Here is a 21,623-nt window from a genome sequence, read left to right as displayed (position 1 = left end):
AAGTTTTTTTCTGCATTGCTGATAACATTTATACTTCTCCATATTTTATTTTCATCTTTTATTTAAGGGATAATATTTCACAAGAGCTCCACTCTCCCTCTCCTGATACACCTGTTCCACCCATGCCCCACCCATGGAATGAATAATGGAAAACAGAGTGAATGATTTGGATATCCACTATTCTTAATAAACAGTGGAACCAGATCAAGAATTTTATAAAAGAAAAAGGAACAACTGAATGCAGAAAATTTGGAGAATTTCAAGAACTCAGCATGTGCGACAATACAGCCACTTATTGACATGAAAAAACACATAAGGATGGACTTGGACTGGCAGCTGCTCTAAATTCCAACATAAGCAACTTTTTCTTCTTAGTGACATTTTATACTCAGTCGTATACTACAAAAAGCTTTTATTTTATTCAATAATACTGCTACAAGTACATGTAGTACAGAGGAGCATTTCCTAAGTTAGTGCCCCTAGCAGATAGCTAATCTAGTTTGGGTTAAAATCATGAATGTGTTATAAGAACCTTTCTCAGCTCAAGCAAAGTTTTACAAATACAAAACTGAAATAGATTAAAAATTCATAAGAGAAACAGTCATCATTGATCTTTGCTTTTTGGGCCGCAGGGGACTTTTTCAATGTAATGCTGTGAGTGGCCACTGGGAAACATTGAAAGGGGGCCTGGTTACTCTTATGTACTTCAAGAAACATGATTTAGTGATGTGAAGCACGCAATATGAGGTTACACAGGTAAGTGTTGACTTCTGGTATCACACAGACTACCAACAGTGGTCTCCTGGGTCAAAGTCCTGTGTTTGTTTGACCCATCCATCAACCCTGACCGTTTGCCTTTGTTATTTTATACATCATCTGACTTCCTCTTTCGCCAACAATAAATGTAAATATGGATCACAATAAATTGCCAATTCAAATTCATTTAGAATTTCTCGTTAAAGTCTTAGTTAGTTTATAACTACATGTTTTTATGGGAATAATGCACCAAATGGCAGGTAGATTAACTTCCTGGATGTAAACACTTATAGGTGACCTTCAAGTCTTTTTTATGTACTGAGGGACCTACAGAAGCTAAACCGACCGTTAACCCATCTTGTCTTCTTGAGCTATCACAGCAGTTACGGCCCAGTAGGCAGAGATTGATGATACTGAACATTTTAGTTCAATTACTTGGTTTTGCTCGAGGTCATTTGGGGCGAAGAACGCAATGAATGTAAAGAACCACTACCCAGAATGATCCTCTTGGCCCTATAAAAGCACATGATCAATACAGGCGGTAAAACGCCTTCATCCACGTGAAGATGGGGAGAGAGATAGGACGACAGAGAGTTGGAACACAGTTTCAGTCTTTTTCTCCTTCCAATCTGGACCATGTTCTGATGCCGTATACGCTGCTGGCAGATTTATAACTGGTGTACATTACGCTGTTATGCAGCTCCCCGGGTACTGTACTCCAGGCTGCCAGCTCCTGATTCAGCCTTTCTACACACTCACTGTGACTCAAGAGGTGGTGAATACCTTCACTCACATGGTGAGCTAAAGATTCATTACTGGCAGTCCATCTGTAATTTTACACACACGTCAAATTCAACTTCCTCCCTTTCAATAAAGGCCTATCATCATCTATACTGGCAAGTGGGATGGCTATGTGTCTTCAGCTGCTTCTACCCTCTGTGGCTCTACTGCATTTGTACTGCCATTACAACCACAACTGCTGCTGCTGCTAATGCTACTACTACTGTTACTATTACTATTACTGTATTACTGCTTCTGCTGTTGCTTATTTTGAATGAATAACAGCAGTCAGAGTTTTCCCTTGACACTTGACATTTTCTAGATTCACAGCCAGTACTCTACACACATCTACTGACCATTGGCGGATTATGACACAACGGACCCCTGAGCCTGGACACGTATCCTATCCTACAGAGTTGAAGTCCTATAGATAAACTGAGAGGATTAACTCTTACTTAAAATGTATCATCATGGTTTCTTTGTTGTGACATCCTCAAAGTGAATGTTTAGGCAAACTTTTGGCTTAGGGCCCACCCATGCTACTGACTCCAAAATCAGTTTCTGTTTGCCCTTCTCTGTTCTTATATACCTTCATCTATTATTTTAATAAAGGAATTCTTCACCCCCAAGTGATCAGAATCCAAAAACTGAGAAAATTCTTGATGAATTGAAATCAAAGAGGGTTGTATTTAACAACAGCAAAAATATATCAAAACATCCAATTACAAACTCTCACACAACTCGTGCAGTATATAGGCCTTACTTAGTTACTGGTTTTTGTTCAGCTTGGTCATCTTGTGTCATTGGGAAATACACATTAAGGTCCAGGCGGAACCTTAATGTGTCTGTGTGTTTGTGTGTCTGTTCCATGTTTTTCTCCTCATTGACTTGGTCAATCCATGTGAAATTTGGCACAGTGGTAGAGGGTCATGGGAGGATGCGAATGAAGCAATATTACATCAACTGGCCAAAGGGGGCGCTATAGCAACCGACTGAAATTGCAAACTGTGAATGGGCATATCTCATGCCCTGTATATCATAGAGACATGAAACTTTGCACAGAGATGCCTCTCCTCATAAGGAACGAATTTGCCTCAAGAACCCAGAACTTCTGGTTATACAGATTTTCCGCCATTTTGAATTTTTTGAAAAACACTTAAAATGGATCTCTTCCTAGGAAGTTTGACCGATCTGCATGAAACTTGGTGAACATAATCTAGGCACCAATATCTAAAGTTCCCTCTTGGCAAAAGTTGGAAAACTTACTAAAACTGAGCTTCTATAAGGCAATGAATATTGCGGAGGGCGTGGCTCATCACATAAAGGTGTATAACATCTCAAGGGTTTCACCGATCACCACGCAACTTTGTAGGCATATGACCACACATAATCTGAGGGGACCCCTCCATTATTGACCCCATCAAACAAAATGGGGGCACTACAGAGCTAATTTCTTATCTAGGCCTAACTGATTTTTACTAAACTTGGTAGATATGTAGAACAGGACGCCTCAAGGTGACTGGAGAAATTTAACTCTAATTGGCAACTGGGTGGCGCTATAACAACAGAAAAATGCTTAAAAATGGCTAAAATGTGACGGATCGCTGTGGCTCCCCCTGTGGCCTAATGTTTTGGGGGGGGGGTTTTCATATTTTTGGTATGACTAAGTCATGGTATGGTATGCTGTACATAATCACGGAAACTGTCAGTGTGTCATTCTGTCAGTCCCACATTTTTCAACTCAATGACGTGGTCAGTCTATGTGAAACTGCACATAGGCATTGAGGATTGGCATAGGTAGAAGGTGACAAAGCTACCTAGTCTAGATTATTTTATAAAAAAAATATATATATATAATTTGCATGTAGTTTTTTTCATTTTATCAGGTTTTCCACATTTATTTTTTAGTGAATTCTTCTATATATAGAAAATGTTTTATTCTCATGTGTTACAGAAAACACAAATGTAAAGTATTATGGAAAGTAGCTTAGGACGACTATAAATGTGATAACCTCTGACAGTAGCTAGTGCCAGTTAAATGAATGGCTGCTGGTATCAGAGTGGGGTCACGCAACACGCATGATGCATAACACATAATCATTCAACATTTAAAAAATGAGCTCAAATCACATCAGTGACGCTGGTGAGAAACAGGCACAAAGGCTGCAGCAGAGAGCTCATAAACTATTGCATGAAGGAAATTTTAGTCAAACATAGTTCACGTTAAAACAGTAATGTTTAAATCTGATGAAGAGTCTGTCACAACAAATGATATTAAACTCTGGACTGACAGTGAAGATTTGTGAAGAACACCCTCCTATAATGTCTCAGGGAGAGCCCTAAGGCAAGGCATTGTGCTGCTGTAACTGCTGTAGCTGCAGCCAACAGGATTGTGAGCTCAAAGGTTTTTGAATGTGTGGACCTGTACAAACGTAGAGCAGGACAGCGTTAGAAAAGAGCATGAAGCACAGCCCATTTCCCCAGGATAAACATCCCCAAACACATTTAGATATTAAACAGATGTAGACAGAGCAGCCCGCAGCAATGTTTAGCAAACATGGAAGGTGAAGCTGCATCAGTGGTTGTCCACAGCTTCTGTTTGTTCTCTTCAAACAGAGCCTGTATCTATCTGACATGTACTTACTTATTTATTTATTTATTTATTACCATGCTATGAAATTATATTAGTAGATTTTGTGCTGATTTGGGCTTTACGGTAAATGCTTACTGAGTGGTTTTATACAAAAAAAGTCCAGAGTCATCGCTGTTGTAAACAACAAGCCAATGACCAGGAAGAGAGGAGCACAGAGAAGAGACGCAATGTGAGAAGGACACCGCGTATCTATGATAGTATTGCTTTCAGCTAAATAAAATTTTGCTGAATGATGCAAATGATTGCAACCATGGAAACGATTCATATATAATCAACACTAGGAACAACAATCTGTAATGAGGTCCGAGTTGAAATCCAAAGAGACAAGAAAAAAATGCGGATATTGTTTGTTGGAATATCGGTATTGCGCTTAACAACTCATTATAGTTTGATCAGCAGTAGACGTAGTCAATCATAAAACAACAGCCCACTGGGTCTCTATCCCAGCATGCTTTGGGTTCAAGAATGGACACAATGTGGACAGTTTTAGGACTCACTACAGATATGGTATTTCACCTGGATGGGTGGGGTATTGCAGGACACAGCAGTGCAGAGAAGAAGTACGACTGAGTTGAAAAGTGGGGGTAGTTTTATTTCTAAAGCTGGAAAATTGCATAAACTAAACTGGATAATATACATGTGATCAGTTTATTTGATTCATGTCAAGTATGAAGGCATACATGATATACTTTTTAGGTTTTCCTATAACTTGTATATTTGGTCTCCCACCTATGTACATGGAAAATGATAGTCTTCCCTGTAAGTCCATTTGGGCGTCTATTGAAGCAAGATACTGATATCAGAATACAGACACCCTACCTGTAGACTCACAAGTCAGTCTTTAGACGCTTTGCTTAACTAAAGACTGATGACTCTCTCTGATTTTGTGTTTAAATGGGCAGATACAATTTCAGAGTTTAAAAACACTCCCTATGTTGCAGAACCAATAGTAAATCCGCAGGGCAGTCCTTTGGTGGCTCGCTGAACTCTTGCGCTCGTAAACATAGTCCGACTAGAAACACGTGTAGCAGTACAAAATGGCTCAAGTCGCTGTAAGTCCTTCATTTCCACAATCTTGTGGACTGAGCACACGTTTGATAAAACGGAGTTAAATCTCTCGGCATCCATTTTCAAGCTCTCTGTGTGTTTGTTTCCTTGCGGACGAGAAAAGGGGGAGCGCACATTTCCGGGAGGGCGTGTCCTTTTCAAAAGTACAAGAGGCGTTGCTTTGTTGCTGGCTGTTTTTGCCGGTGTGTTAAACACACTATAGAAAGGAGTGTCCCCAGACTATCAGAAGGCGGAGATTTCTGATTGTCTGGTGGAGAGACTACCCTACCTGAGTAGATTTTTGTTGTTGGACATAATTTAGTCCATCACGCACGTATTTTAGGATTGTTCAGTTGTACATATGTTCCAGTATAAAACTGATAACTTATCCAAAAGGTGTTGACATGACTCCGATGAGAATGCGCATCAGGCACAAAACACTCTGTGTAACACAGGATGTAAGGGAACGCCCCCGTTACAAACACCAAGTTTTAGGGAGCCCCATAATTGGGTCAGTCATAGAATGAACATGCAGACAGACAAACATACAATTTGTCCACAGCTTGTTAAAGAGTAACTTAACAGTCCGTGTTAGTCTTGTCTTTGTCGACCTCCAGTGTTTTAACTCCTCATCTTGCTGCAGTGATCTACAGGTGTATTCCAGGACACAAATTTGTGTTTCCTCTGATAGTGAAGGCGTGACCAACCTAATTCCCCCCGATTAACAAGAACTTGTTGCCTTCAGTGGTTGCATTGGTTAGGTTTAGGTAAGAGGTTAAGGTAAAGGCTTGTTTATACTCTCTTTACGTATGAATATAGATACGTCCATTTTAAACATTGTAAATGTCACTGCCCTCATACTTCCATGCGTCCTTTATGTTGGCACAGATACCTCCAATAAAAGGCACCAAAAGTTTTACACAACACCAAATGAGGTGACGGCAGGGTTAGCTAATCGAACACAGAGTAGGGCTAGTCATACCTTTGCTATCCTAGCAAACACAAATTCACATCCAGCACTCTGTGACATCACCGTTGGGTGTGGTCACAAGTGCAACAGAGTAAATTTCTGACTACACCCTGGGTGTCTCTAAAAACAATCTGAATCTGACTCAGACCACTGCCTCTGGCTTTGAGGGGACAGCTCTAACCACTGAGCCACTGACTCGCTCGCACTTCAAACTGGAGGGCTTGAATTGATTTTCTAGTTAATTTATATCCAGTCCAGACAGATTCACAGTGGAGAAGTTGAGCAGGAAAGGGGACTTGACGTTAAACATGCATACAGCTCTGCGTCTGCCTGCTTTATGAGGTTTGCAGAGGTTTCATTATAGCTGCTCAGCTCCTCCTCTGCTGTCCTGCGATATGCCAGCTTCTCTTTCACACTTGGCAGCAGAGCAGCATCATTGAACGCACACCCCGTATAGGGCAGCAGGCAGCCGGGGAAGCTGTAATTACTGTACCTCCATTCTGCTGGTCAGCACGGCAGTCTCATAAAAGGAAATGAAATGGTCCAGCTTCTATCTTTGAGGGAGTAATGTACCACGAATATTACATTAGCATACATTCACATGGACATTTTATCTGTGACAGTTAATAAAGTGAGGGGGCGCAGGCACAGACGGCAGGGCCGGCGGGATGAAGGCATGGCTGCTGAGGTGCCTTGCTCAGGAGCAGTAACACAGAAGTAAAAGTCGTGGTTCAATGTGTTGTCAGCTTTCTCGACCTGTAGATATCCTTGTTTTGCAATGAAGAATCAAACCATCAACCTCATGCAAGTCACTCCACTGGAAATTGATTTTCACAGCTCATTCCTACTTTAAGTATATATTGATAATGGTTTTTGGATTTTAAGCATTATACAATGACTACAACAACATAGGAGTTATTGTAAAGTAATGCAGGTCCCACTGCATCCTCTCTAAGCTCTAAGGATCAAATCCAATCTCATCCTCAATGTCAAACATGAGGTTGTAGCCTACTGTAAATATATAAAACACATCTGCCTTGAGTAGAGTCTATAAAGCTGTCACGCAGTCAAGTCTCTGTCAACTTCCAAGCCTTTCCCACAACTGTCAAAATTAGAAATAACACCATATGCTTAGCTGTCAGCCTTACAATGAATGATGTAGGTGTGAAATTGAGAATGCTGCTCAAGGCCATTCCAACACATGGCTGTGCAAAAACATCGAACCTGTGACCTTCAGCTGACAGGACGGTAACTGAATCCACTGTTCCATCCGGCTAACAGACACACAGAAGGAGAAACACTTCCAGGACAAACGATGACTCAAATCTCATCTTTCTGCATTAGTTAGGCTATATTTGTTACTGTAATAAATGTTTTGTCAAGAGATAAACACCGGTAAAACTCAGCGGGTAATTTACTGAGGACAAAGTCACCGTTTTGCAAGTTACATATGTTTGCACTCAGGTTCCAAGTCAGAGGGACAAGTCTCAGTTCAAGTCCCAAGACCCTAACTTAACATTTGTATTTCTTTTTATTTGTTAAGACAAGTGTGTTAAAACAACTGCAACTGAACTCAATCAGAAAAAAGTAATGCTGACACGCACTGTCACTGCATATAGCCCTATCAACTACCACAACAGAATGAATTTTGCATGTTTCTGTCCTGTCTTGTTGCATCAAATCATATTAGAAAAATGTTATGGTGAAGAGGGAGCTGAGCCAGAAGGCAAAGCTTTCAATTTACTGAACCATTTACATCCCAACCCTCACCAATGCTCATGAGCTTTGTGTAGTGACCGAAAGAAAGAGATTATGCATACAAGCTGCGAGTTGAGTTTCCTCAGTAGGGTGGCTGGGCTCAGCCTTAAGAGACAGTGTAAGGAGACATTCAGAGGGAGCTCGAAAGGGGCCAGCTGAGGTGGTTTGGGCATCTGATCAGGATGCCTCCTGGGCGCCTCCCATTTGAGGTTTCCTGGGCATATACAACAGGTAGGAGACCCCGAATTACACCCAGAACACACTGGAGGGATTATATATCTCATCTGGCCTGAAAACACCTCAGGATGCCCCAGGAGGAGCTGGAAAGCATTGCTGGGGAGAGGGATGTCTGGAGTACTTGGCTCAGCCTGCTGGCCCTGTGACCCGGCCCTGGATATGCAGATGAAAATGGATGGATGGATTGGACAAATGTCTACAACTCTCTTTTCCCAAAGTGGCTTGGGGGAAGGTACCAAGTATTGTCAAGTCAAAAGGCTCAAGTTCAAGTGAAGTCCTGAGTGGTGTGAAAGTTCAAGTCGAATCTTTTTTGATTTTGTCAGGTCAGGTCTAAAGTCATTCAATTTGTGACTCCAGTGTGACTTGAGTCAAAGTCATGTGACTCGAGTCCGCACCTCTGGCAATTCAACAGTCTCACAGAGGTTTTGAAGACACGTCCACAATTAAAATCTTTTCTGTTATGGAACCACAAAACTTTTCTTTTGAGTAAATCATTAACTTGTGTGTGGCACTCAAACAAAGATGGCTACCGAAAAGCAAGCAATAATTGTTTCCTCGTGCCACCTTTGTTTGGGTCACGAAATCACGGCATGACTTGGGAAATGGTCAAATCTCTGACATACTGTTAGCAGATGTGAGAGATGACAGACTCAACAGAAAACTAACAACATCCTAATACGGCCATTGAAATAATGTGATTTTTCTAATATTTTGTTTTACATGGATTCATTTAAAAATTGATCTGTACGCACTCAACCAAGTTGTATTCGAAATGAAAGATCTCAAGTTTATTGTGTCTTGTGACTTCTCTGACATACCTAATGAGGCACGTTTAAAGAATTCAGTTCAAAGAAAGTAAGTTAAATACATGTTATTCAATGCCTTCTGAAGATAACTGTTAGATTCCCATAGTTTTAGGTTTTTTTTCAGCTAAGCTTTCTCATGTTGCAACATTATTTTTTTTCAGATATCCTTTAGAAATTATACCCTTGTATAAAATTATGTCGAAGACATTTTATCTCATCTCATGATGTTCATAAAAACATTTTTCAGTATGTCTATGAAGGTTGAATGAGATAAGGATTGTGGGCGTATAAACCCATAAAAGAGGCATGTAACGTGATGAATAAATGTATAATTTCCAGTTGAAAGTCTTGACGTCAGCAGTATCACAGTCAAATCTCAGCTGTGTGACATGTTTTATTCATAATGAATACAATTACATACAATTTCTCCATGTTTACCTCCTGTAACCTCCAACCTTTTTTCCTACTTACTATTCACTGAATGTGCATGTTGGTGATCTAGGGACTGTGTTGCAGCTCGCTGTGAGTTAGAGAATCAGAAAAACTGCTTATCGCAAGTTTAAATGTTGGATTTAAGCTCCAAGCAATGCTTACATAAGTAGGTGGCTACATGAACAGTGAGATGTTTCTAAAAGTAATGAATAAAACAAAGTTGGGGAGCTGGTGGGCTGTGACGACAAGAGGCTTAAGTTTTATGAAAGATGTTGTTTTTAGGCAAAAATAAAAATGTCTGTGCATGAACAGTGAGAGAAGAAAGATTTAGGCTCAAAACAGGCAGGAATATAAAGTCCAAACAGGCGGTCAGAGTGAAGGGTGTGAAGGTCACTGAGTGGTGGAAAAGTGTAGATACTGATCTTTAGCTTAAATGTTCCTAATTCAATTCCAAACTCACACGTACAATTTTTTTTTACTACAAGGGAAGAGTTTATTCCTTTAACAAGGACAAAAGTGTTCACATTTTCACAGTCTTATTATCACTCTCTATTACAGGAAATCTGAGTAATGTCATCCTTAAAAATTCTCTGTGACTGTTGATTTGGAGGAAACGTCACTCTGACTGACAGTTCCAAAACACAAAGAGAGTGTATGTGATGTGTGTTTGTGTTCGTCAACATCAGAGTGTGTATTTGTAAGAATTCAGAGGATTGTATTTGTCTGTGTGCATGTCTCAAGGCGCATATCTAACTGTGTGCGAGTGTGCAAATGTCAGAGAGTATTGTGTCATTTTAAGGGTGCGCACGCTTATGTTTGTCAGTCTGATTAAGTCAGGAAGTGTCTCTATAAGTGTGTATGTCCGTATGTGTGTGTTTTTTGATGAGTCACCACAGATACAGCAGCCAGCAGCAGTAGAGCAACGTTAGCAGATAACAGCATTTCTGTTCCAAGGGCCTCCGGCTCTGCCAACAAGCCTTCCTCTCGCTGGCCTCATCCTCACCCAGCCTGGCTGCGCTTCAGAAGCTGCGTTCACATCTACAAGCCACACATCACTTTGCACAACGCCACAGTTGGAGCAACAAGCTAGGATCCAAACAACCAAAGCAACTGAAAACAAATAGTACCCGCTCAAGCCCACATGATGTTGAGAACGACCTACAGTGCGGCCTGGTAGTAGCTATTATAATCAAGGCGTAGTGTAAACACCATGTTTCCTTCTTCTGCATGCTACCAGTTTGCAAGGACACTGTTGCTCCATCCTGAGCTTAGCACCGCCCAAAAGAATTTCAATTGGCTTATGGAAATATAAACAACCCAGAGAATTATTTTCCCCAAGACTAGAATGATAATGTGCTACCAGACCTTTGTCTAGTGAGAAACCAATAGCAATCAGGGAAAACAAAAGCACTATCATCTTCCTGTTTTGGTTGCACAGCAGTTGACACACTTCTTCAAACTGAGTCTTCATTTTCCTCAGAGGTCGTATCTGGTGGCAGACGATGAGTTCAAGCAAAAAACTTGTCTATTTCCATTGTAACTCCTCTAAACGTGTCAACAAATCCTTTCTCCAGTACAATTCTAACCATTCGGTTTAATGTCTAGTGTAGTTTTCACCAGTTTGTACCAGTGTTGTAGTACTCAAGATGGGTCTTGAGCTTGAGACCGATCTCAAGACCACTTTTTGAAGGTCTTGGTCTCATCTCAGACTCGGTACTCGGTCTCATACAAAGACGATTCTGGATTTTATTCAAGACCAGTGAAGACCATCGCGGGTCATTTACCAATCGGAAGATCGGGGGTTCGATCCACAGCTCCTCCGGTCCGCATATCGAAGCATCCTTGGGCAAGATACTGAACCCCAAATTGCACCCAATGACTGTTCCATCAGAGTGTGAGAACATGCAAATGGTCACTGAGTAGCAGGTGGCACCTTGTATGGTAGCCTCGGCCACTAGTGTGAATGTGTGTGTTAATGGGTAACTCAATTGTGTAAAAGCACTTTGAGTGGTCAAGAAGAATAGACAGGTGCTATACAAGTCCAGTTACCATTTACCTTATCACGTGTGCAGAAAAAGCAGTGTTGAATAAAGATGGTCAGCTCTTCAGTCTTTGTTAATATTTGTTGGTCTTGGTCTTGACTTTGTCTCAACCCCTCAAACTGTTGGTCTTGTCTCAGTCTCAATAAACTCTGGTCTTGCTCATGACTTGGTATCGGTTTAGATGGCCTTGGCTACAACACTGCTGTATCAAGAGCCACACATACCGACATATCATTTTGATGTCATTCACATATGGCAATCTGCCAGGCTCAGCCAGAGAGACACTAATGTTCAGTTGTTATGTACACCTGAGCAGGAAGAGGAAGACTTTTTTGTGTGATGGGTGGATTCCTCGCTCTCTGTTTGACACATCCATGGGTTTTAATAGTCACTGTTAAGTCTTTTCTTTCTCACACACTTCTGCCAGAAATCAGCAATCACATGGTGATTCCAATCTACAATTACAGCTGGTTGGTCATGGTCGACCTAAGCTGGTGTGACTGAAGCTGGGAGTTAGATGCTGGAGTTAAGTTTCCTGTCCTGCTAATGCTGCGGTGCACTTTGGACACAGCTCGTCTCACCTTTAAAGTGTGACTACAGTACACTCGACTCGCGACTGTATGGCAAGAAATACTGATCCGGCAGCCAGAAAAACCTTGAGGGCTTTTTAATAATTCACACACCACTCCTGAAACACTGAAACACTTTCCCTGGGTAGCTCCCCAACCCATTCCTAACCTCAAACCAGCAAACACACACACGTACACACACATGCAGTATATAAACTACTGCCACGTCTTAAAACCACTCTTCCATGCATGTTGTCCCAGAAAATACATTGAGTGGAGTGTCAGCAGGAGGAAGTAAGACATGACATTACAAGCAAAGGTAGGCTGAGTACAGTAGTCTGCTTCCAGAGAGCAAGAGAGAATAAATCTATGACTTTCCCACAGTAATAGTGTCTCTACTTTGATTAAAAAAGGCTCATTTAAATTCCACACAACACAGAGCAGATTTGAGTCTGCGATGATGTTGGATTTTAATTACAGTATGTCACACAAAAAGACCACTAACTTTCAGATGTTCATACCAATCTTGTGCGGACATGATGCAAGATTGTGGGTTAAACTTAACAGCAAAATTCAACCACATGTTCTCCATTAAGATGACTTAATTTTGACCAGTCAGGCTTGCTCTTCAATTTGAGGTTCTTTAATGTATTTTTCAGTTGCCCAACCACGACTCAGATACTTTAAAATGTTGGATGAAGACTATGAAACTTTAAAAATACAGACGGTTATACGAGGCCAGTTCCCAGTGTCTGTTTAAGGACAGAGATTAGGACTGCAGGATCATAGAGGCAGCTTTTTCTGTGCTTAATAATATACGACATCTGCAGCCTGGTGGGGACAAAACCAACATATTACTGCCTTTGGGCTGAAAACACAACACACGGTGAGTCCATCCAACAGGTTTCGAAAAGGTTTCATTTGTCCAAACAAGATCAAATCATGCCTGTTTATCCGCAACTGAAGTGGAAACACTGAAATCTTGAGCCGTGAGGATTTGTCACGGTTAATAAGGGAGCCTGGGTTAACTGTTTCTTAAATTAACTTAAGTCCATCAAATATTTAGTTTCCCAGCCAGAAAGGCTGCTACAGAACAACTTTGCACTGGCAGACTAAATGCTGCTAGCAGCTAGTTGTAATTTCCCTCAGTGTTTTGAACTGTTGGCACAGCACACCATTATACAACCTGTGTATTAAATACATTTTGTCTGTTGCTGCTGTTTTAGCTGTGACAGGCCCTGACTGCAGACTCCTCTGGGAAATCAGCCCACTTCCTGTTGTATCACAGCCACTGGAGGTGGAGGAATTAAGAAGTGTGTGAGCGTGTGTGTATATATGTGCGTGTGTGTGTGTGTGTGTGTGTGTTTGGGGCGAGGTGGAGACAGGAGGATATAGAGAGGCTGCTCTACAGTTATTTAGTCAAGCTGTATTTTTCTGTAGCTTCCTGTGTGAGAAATGGGTCAAAGTAGCACAGCACCTGCGGCTGGCTGTTGATGTGGAAGATCAATACTCTTCACATACTGTACTTCAGCTGCCACGTGCATAAACTGGAGGACTATTTACTTGGCAATGACGGTTTTGTTTATATGTTTAATATGTATATATATTTGTGACAGATGCTGTGACATCACCACGCACAGTTTCAATTGCACAGGCCACTGCAAGCAATCAGAGAGGATTAAATATGTTTATTTTAATGAGGCTATTAAAATGTACTACTACTGTATTTTTTACTGTGACCTGCCAAGGGACTACAGACGCGAATTAGCTTGAAGCTATAATCTGGTACGGTGCATCAAATGGTGACATTTATGTTTGAGCTGTACATTGTCCCTTTTAAATAAATAAAAGAAAAAGAAAAAAATTGCTCATTTACAAATAATTAAATAAATAAACTGGGATTAAAAAAATAATTTTCTTTCATCTGTTGCAGGATGTCAGCTATATCTACAGGATAAGAATATTATCCAGCTTACAGCCAACAAGTAAACCCAAGTAACCAATAAACAGACAGTGTTCAGACAGTAACAGGAGCAGTGGAACATAATTGGGGTGAGGTGCAGCTGAGTGATATGTTGACATATCATTACTGTAAAGTGGGCCTGGAGATTTCCAGTGTGAAAGGCTGCAATACAAATGATATGAACAAATGAACTAAAGTTTTATAGCTGAATGAAATTAAATTATTTGGTTGCTATGTTTCCATTAAAACATTTTAAATTTGCTTTGATGTCTAACATCTTACATAGAAAGCAATTCTCCATCAAATTTTGTCACATTATCAACAAACATTCAGTGTAAAATATAGTGAATCACTCTCCACCAAAGCATTTTCAACAGGAGTGGCCTCAGTACGAACTGAAATGCAGCCAGCAGTGCCACTGGCACTCAGGACCTTCACCTGTGCACTCTTTCTGCCCAAAATGCTTCATGATTGAATATCGTTTAAACACAGGCGAGCCAAGTGGGTATTCAACCCCTTGCCTTGGCAATCACTGCCTTACTTTGCTCTTCATCTTTTAAACTAGAAATGATGCAGTCTTTTTAAACCAAATGCCAGCAGCAGCAGCAGCGGCAGCAGCAGCAGGCCACCCAGACCAGACTGAACCAGTGTGAAAGAAGATCACAGCAGCAGCAAAATGGCAAAACCCCAAGACTCCAGCTCCTGCTGAGCTGCTCCACTGTCACTTCCTCTCCTCTGGCAGCCTTAAAGGCACATTTCACGTTGATTTGAAAGTGGAATTGAAGTCACAAATCTCTGTGCTTGGCAATGGGGACCTTCACATTTTCACTACTGGCACTAAATGAGGGCGAGTCCTTCACATCAAAGGTCCCAGTCAGAGAACTATCTGCCACTTCTGACATTTGAATCCAGAACCAAATCCTCAAATAACATATTATAACATTTTATGACATAAAATAAGAACCCCATCTCCCCCCCTTTTCACCACTGCACATACCTGATCTGGTTACATGGTCCGTTTGTTCAACTCAAAGCTAATCCTGTGGACTTTGATCGTGTAAAGCCACCAGCATCCTTATCGCAGCAGGAGGAGAGCAGAGAAGCGCTGTGCATGGGACTGCGGCGGAACTTCTCCAAGGATGAGCCGGAGTCCAGAGCGCACAACGCCGCCGGGAAAACCCAACACTCCCGTTTGGGAGCAGCAGCCTAAAGGTCAGAGGGACGGCTGCACAGACTGCCACGACCGGCACACACCGAAAAACGAAGCATAGTCTCTGTACGCAAACAAACAGGTAAGGACGAGGACGACGCTTCAGGATATGCGCTTTTTACGCGCACGTAACCTGTAAAAACGCTTTAACCTTCACACACAGCGGCGGTCCTCTCGGGACTCCGAGAGTGCAGACAACCATCAGAAAGCTTGAAACTGCAGACATTAATACGGACACATCAACAAGTGAGGGACGAGGAGGCGAAATGACGGAGTCCGCGGCTGGGCGGACTGGGAGGAGGCGGTGGGAGGAGAGGAGCCGCCCCGCATCACACTACCTCTCTGGCAAAAGACCTGATACGGTGCATGATTTCAGAGGGATACTATGAAAACATGTGTGGTAATATACAGTATTCATGAGAGGAAATGTTACTAAGGTATGATATAAAAGTGTACTGTCAGGTCCCCACACGTTTGACACTTAAGTTCCACTTCACTGTTGATGCCTGGCAGAAAATCAGCAGTCTATATATAACACCAAAAACAGCATTAAATCATAAATTACAGCATGACCTAGTTGCTACGAGTATACTGAAACATTTACATGATCAAACGGTGCATGAGATGAAAAATATTACCATCTGTAAGTCCACATATGAACATAGAAACATTATGCCAGCAGAATATTTAAAATCCAAATCTTCTATGAGGTGATTAGGTACTATGAGGTGATTATAAAGTCACTATTGATTCCAACAGACACATAGGTTCCTACAACAATCATACCCTGAATATAATAATGATGGTTTGCCCAGGATGTTTCCATTAGAAAAGAGGCTGGCTAATGTGGTTGTGCCCTGCACACAGTACATAAATGCTACAGTAAACCCCCCTCAAACACAGACCACTGAGCTACAGTAATTGATTTGCCCTCAATCACTGGTCGCTTAATCTACTTACTGTTGCAACCAAGTCAACGCAAATATCGACAGAAAGAGAAGGCCCGGCTGACAGGACAGGGCTGTGCTGCACCACAAAACTGAGACGCTTATAGATTCATAACACTCAATCCCAGGACCAAATGGGAAGATGAGAGCGGTGGTCAGGGAATCTGGTTTGGGGCTCACACAGCACCACACACTGCAGTATTTAACAAGCTCCAACAGACAGGTTGAGGGAGTAAAGGGTATTGTATGTAGGATTTAGCAGGATATACTGGTAGGACTGGACTTTAATATAATAAGTATGTTTTCTTTGGCGTATCATCACCTAAAAATAAGAATCATTATGTTTTCATGACCTTAGAATGAGCCGTTTATATGTACATAGGGAGCGGGTCCATGTGCACGGAGTCTGCCATGTTGCACCACCATGTTCCTACTGTAGCCCAGAATGGACAAACCAAACGCTGGCTCTAGATAAGGCCATTTGTATTTAAAGCCCCTACAAGGAACTTTCATTTTGAGTTGATTTTGGCAACCCTGTGGACAAAAGCAGTAGTGTTTTGCCGGAATGAAGCCTGTATTTCCCATGAGCTCTAGCGCGTATTGTCGTAAAGACGCTTACCTGGCTCGCGCATGTGTTTGTTTTGGGGATGAATGAAACAACAAGACGGGAAAACTTTGCCCCCGCTCCTATCGGGGATCCCAGCTCACCTCTACCGCGCCCCAGCTCCACCTCTCTGGCATAAGTGCCACCGCCGCCTGGGTAAACGCAGCGGTCAGCTGGTAAGGATGAAAGCCTGTTTGGCGAGCACTTTCACGGCTTCTTGGACTGAGCATGGAGCAGTGCCTCGCCTCTTTATTTCTCGGCACTTGCTGGACCCTGTCAATGCTTGGCTGGTACCTGTCGTTGGCCCGGATGAGGTGTTCCAGCCCTGCGGGGTGAATCTGCGCAACCTGCGGCCTCTGTGTGTGGCTCCCCAGACAGCTAACACCGTGGACCTGCCGGCTCCTGCCAGGATTGGGCTGGTAAATGCTAGATTGCTAGTGAACAAAACGTTTATCCTGAAGGATTTCCTGACTTCCCGAGGACTGGATTTTCTCTGTGTGACTGAGACGTGGCTGAGACTGTTGTTGAGTCCAGTGCTTTCACAGAACTTTTACCCGATGATTGCTGCTATTTTAACTCCCCGCGGACGTCAGGTCGAGGAGGAGGAATAGCAACTATTTATAAGAGTCACTATAAATGTAAGCAGCTAGGTAAGATGACGTGTGCCGTCTGAGTGCCATAAATCGTTTCGTCCTGGAAGCAACCTGGGGCGGACCCAGAGACAGTTTCCTAAAGGTATGGATATACACTATATAGAAATAGCTTATCTTCACACCAATGGTCTCATTTGCTGTTGAAGGTCACGCACAGACCAGAAATGAGAGACTTTTGCATATCCAGTTAAAAGTTCCTTGTAGCGGCTTTAAGCATCGGCCAAAAAACACAGATTTTTTTTAACGTAAAACTGCTTTAGGCAGTGTTTTTAGCAGTTTTAATCACCAGTTTTGTTTCTTTTGGAGTGGAAGAGACCTCTAAAAAACTGGTAGGCTGTGGCTCAGGAAGTAGAGCAGGTCTACCACTAATCAAAAGATCGGTCGTTTGATCCTCGGCTCCTCCAATCCATATGTTGAAGCTTACTTGGGCAAGATACTGAATCTCAAATTGCTCCTGATGGCTGTTCTATCACTGTGCGAGTGTGTTTAAGATGAGTAGCAGGTTGCCTCAGGCACCAGTGTGTGAATGGGTGAAGGGGGCATGTAGATTAGAAAGGCTCAAGTGCAGGTCCATTTACTACTCAGCTCCATTTGATTTAAATCTCCTGAACATCTGGATCTTTAATTATTAGAGAAAAATGGTAAGCACACATTACCCAGTGCTGCGCTAGCTGCCTGTCTCCAGCATGCCAAACAGTGTCAGAGAAACATTGATTTGTAGCATGAAACTGCATTTTTCAGTGTTTTTACTGGTTTAAATCAGATGGGTCTGTTTGTTTTGGAGAGGAAGAGACCTCTGCAGTCAATTGGGCTCCCTGCTAAAAACACCTTAACAGTGAGCACTGAAGGAAATCAGATGAAATTTCAGCTGGTTGCAATTTGCAATCCTCACCACTAGATGCCACTAAATCCCCCTAAATCTTACACACTGTTCCTTTAAACAAATCTTCATTTGGACCTGCTGCAGAAGTGCTCAAAAGAAGGACAATTTATTTGGAAGATGACCTGAAGGGCTGAAAGGAACTCAACTCAACTGAGCTTTCAGGTGTCTTTTGGGACTTTTGGCTAATAAACAAATGTGCAGAAAGTCAGAGCACAGCAAGTATTTCAGTGAATTCATCTACATGCATGCTAATAATGTGATGTTAACCTCATTAACCCTTGAAAGTGGACAAAGAAAAACACCTGGAAGAAGTTTGATATTTTTGCCAATTCTGATCTCATTCTCCAGTCAGTATTGTCATACATCATGTGATTCAGAGGAACCTACCCTTTTTTTCTGGTGCAGTGTACATGCAGGTCATGCATGACCTTTGTGTGAGCACACCATATCTTGGAAAAAAAAAAAGTAAATGCTGGGTGAAAAGAACTTTTGTTAAATGACTCCATAATCACTAAAAGCAGGAGTTTCCACAATAATTTATCGGCTGTCCATCCATGCTTCAGTGGTGAAACAGAAATAAGCCAAAAATAATAATAATAAAAAATCTAGACAGATAATTGCTGTATAACTTCTGCTCATTGTAACTGGGAGTTCTTGCTCTTATGCCACTAGCCTCACATTCACAGCCACACCCATCTGACCACTAGTTTATGAGACACATCCACAGTAACCTGGGAAATGCCCCCAGTGCTCAAAAGCATAATATCGCAACACAGTTAAAAACGAAAGAGCGAAAACTCACCCTGAAACAGCAGCTCCTGTTCATGATAGTTTGCAGCAGAGATAAAGCTGCAGGGACCGCTGATTGTACAGCTCTGTACTTCATGTGTGTTCATTCAGCTAGAAAACTGCTTTCACTGCTGCTGAAAGTGATTTTACCCTTAGCTGCCCAAAATACAGACACAGATTGAGTCAATGAGAAATAGTAGGCTTTTTTTATCTTCGAAATGTAGTCAGTGGTAAAAATACAGCTGGATACGCCTGAGGTGAACGCAATACATGTGCCTCTTCTTGTCCTTTGAAAAGGTACTCCATGTGTCAGCAAAGTATTCAACCCAAACCACCCCATTGGTGCTGCTCGCTAGACTCTGGTGGTCCAGACCAACTCGAAAAGTTTATTGAACTAGTCAATGTGAAGCAGAGTGGAGCTTTTTAATTATTCCCAAAGAAAGGTAAACGTACTGAGTTTAGGCAGCAAAACTTAAATGAATAATTTTATATTTATATTATTTAATGTAATACTCACTTTCTCGCTGAGAGTTCAAGACCAAAAAGACACGATTCATTTTAAGGATTTACATTGAAGCTTTCTGTGGATGTTTTAAATCTTATTTAAAAATGTATTTGATACGAAACTGTCCCATGTGAAAACTGGCTAAGCAATCTAGAGAAGAGAGAAGTGCAGGAAAACACCCACAGTGCAGAACCGACTGTAGCAGAGGTATTGCCAGTATTTAGGGACTGTATATGATTTAAACTGATGGCATTGGACTCTGTGGGAGCTGCAGTGAACTGCCCAGGTGTGTCACTAGATCTGGGCTTCAAATTGCTGGGTCAGTCAGCAATGACCTTCCCTCTTTGCATCCAGGACCAAAGTCCTGCAGTATTACAGTTTAGTCTAACTGGCAGTGGCTTATTCTTGAGTTAGTTGATCACAGAGTAAAGGGTCAGAGGTCACAGTATCCAGACAGCGCAGATTACACTGGTTTCAAAAATAACTGTAACATTCCAGTAAATACAAGAACACATAATGTTATTAAGTTATATAAACTGGGAGAAGCTGAAGTGGTGGTTTGGTTACTGTGGTTAACACTGCTGCAACCACATGTTGGGAAGCAGGCTAATAGTTTGTGATGAGTATTAATGAGGCTGATTTTAACCATTCGTTTTAATAAAAGCCCAGAGCTAAACATGGGCTTGCAGCAAATGTTCGATCGGTCTGGCAGACAAGCTATCCATTACAGTGATGAGCTCGAGCCAGAGGTTTGAGTCTCACAGTCAAGTTCAATATGGAGATGGAAGAACAGAAGCAAAAACAGAAGACGCTGTTCCATTAAAGATGATGCGAAATTCTTCTCTCTGCAGGATAATGTATATTTTACAATTATGTGTTGTTTTCATCAAACAGAAAAAGAAGAACTGGATAGGTTGGCATGAGCAGTGATAGCAGGACAAAGGAAAACAATCTGCCAAAACTACATCAACAGAAAATCCAAAGTCCCACCCACACTGTTTGACTGACAGATGGATTCTGGGAAATGCAGTGCTGAAACACTATGCAGAGTACTGGCAATGAAGGTGGAGCCTCTGTAAAATCTAATAAAGCAGTGTATCTGGTACTGTATGCATGTAACATATCAAGTGAACATACAGTCATCGCACACACACCAGCTCTCACATGGCCAGTTGTTTGGGAGCGTGTAAGGAGGGAGCACTATCTCTATGGCAACCTGGGGAATAAGAGGTCACTGTGTGTGTGTGTGTGTGTGTGTGTGTGTGTGTGTGTGTGTGTGTGTGTGTGTGTGTGACAACAAAGCTAATGCTATTTCCTGTGCTGGGAGGCAGCTTGATGCTTATCTGGATTTGCCCATCCCTGATATTTTAGTGTACTGACTGTTGTCTCTCTGCCCATGTCCATACTAATGTGAATAGAAATCAGTTTTCATGTCAGTTTTTTCCGTCCAATTTTTTTTAAGGTGGCTTTCTAGGAGTTTGCCAATCACATTGGGAAGGAAAACACAATATAAATATGCTTAAATCTCTTCTCTTTCAGGCATGTGCAGGTCATGTGGGACTGTTTTCCACATTTTCACCCAACTTGGAAATCCCAGTACCCTAAGCACTGTGGTCCTTATCATCAACCAAGAGGGTGTGGACAGGCCTTTAGAGTCACACGCAGCAAAGCGTCTAACCAGCAGTGCTTAATGTGTTCCTCCTCTTTCACACTAAGCTTTTTTTCCAATGTGGTCTGTGAGTCTAAAATGGGTCACATCGTTACAGCACTTTAGTTACTTACCACATGAGAAATTTTGCATATGGCATGAGATGAGAAAATTGCAAATTGGATATTAAACTAAACTGGTAGTTGGAGGCAAAGCATGACAAAATTGGGTTTGGTCTAGAGCAATAACGCAAGCAAGAAAGCAAGGTTATAATGTTGTACTAAATATAGCACTTTAATTTTCAGCTGGTCAATATCACTTTAAAATATAACTTAATAAACGCAATGATTACAGGTGACGTTTCAATTTCC

At 41.8% G+C, this 21,623-nt stretch overlaps 1 protein-coding gene across 1 annotated transcript in view; it reads right to left on the bottom strand.

Annotated features, from left to right (window-relative positions):
• The window catches only part of fam163ab (family with sequence similarity 163 member Ab), a 31,643-nt gene extending 16,168 nt beyond the window's left edge, over positions 1–15,475 (bottom strand). Inside the window, exon 1 of the mRNA XM_049587730.1 lies at positions 15,011–15,475. The gene's annotated coding sequence lies outside the window, so the exon portion shown is untranslated. The remainder of the gene's footprint in view (positions 1–15,010) is intronic.
• Positions 15,476–21,623: the final 6,148 nt, after the last annotated feature.

Source organism: Epinephelus fuscoguttatus, linkage group LG10, assembly GCF_011397635.1.
Source record: "Epinephelus fuscoguttatus linkage group LG10, E.fuscoguttatus.final_Chr_v1".
Classification (NCBI taxonomy): Eukaryota; Metazoa; Chordata; class Actinopteri; order Perciformes; family Serranidae; genus Epinephelus; species Epinephelus fuscoguttatus.
Note: the sequence above shows the minus strand (reverse complement) of the source record. Positions and strands in the feature narration are given on the sequence as shown.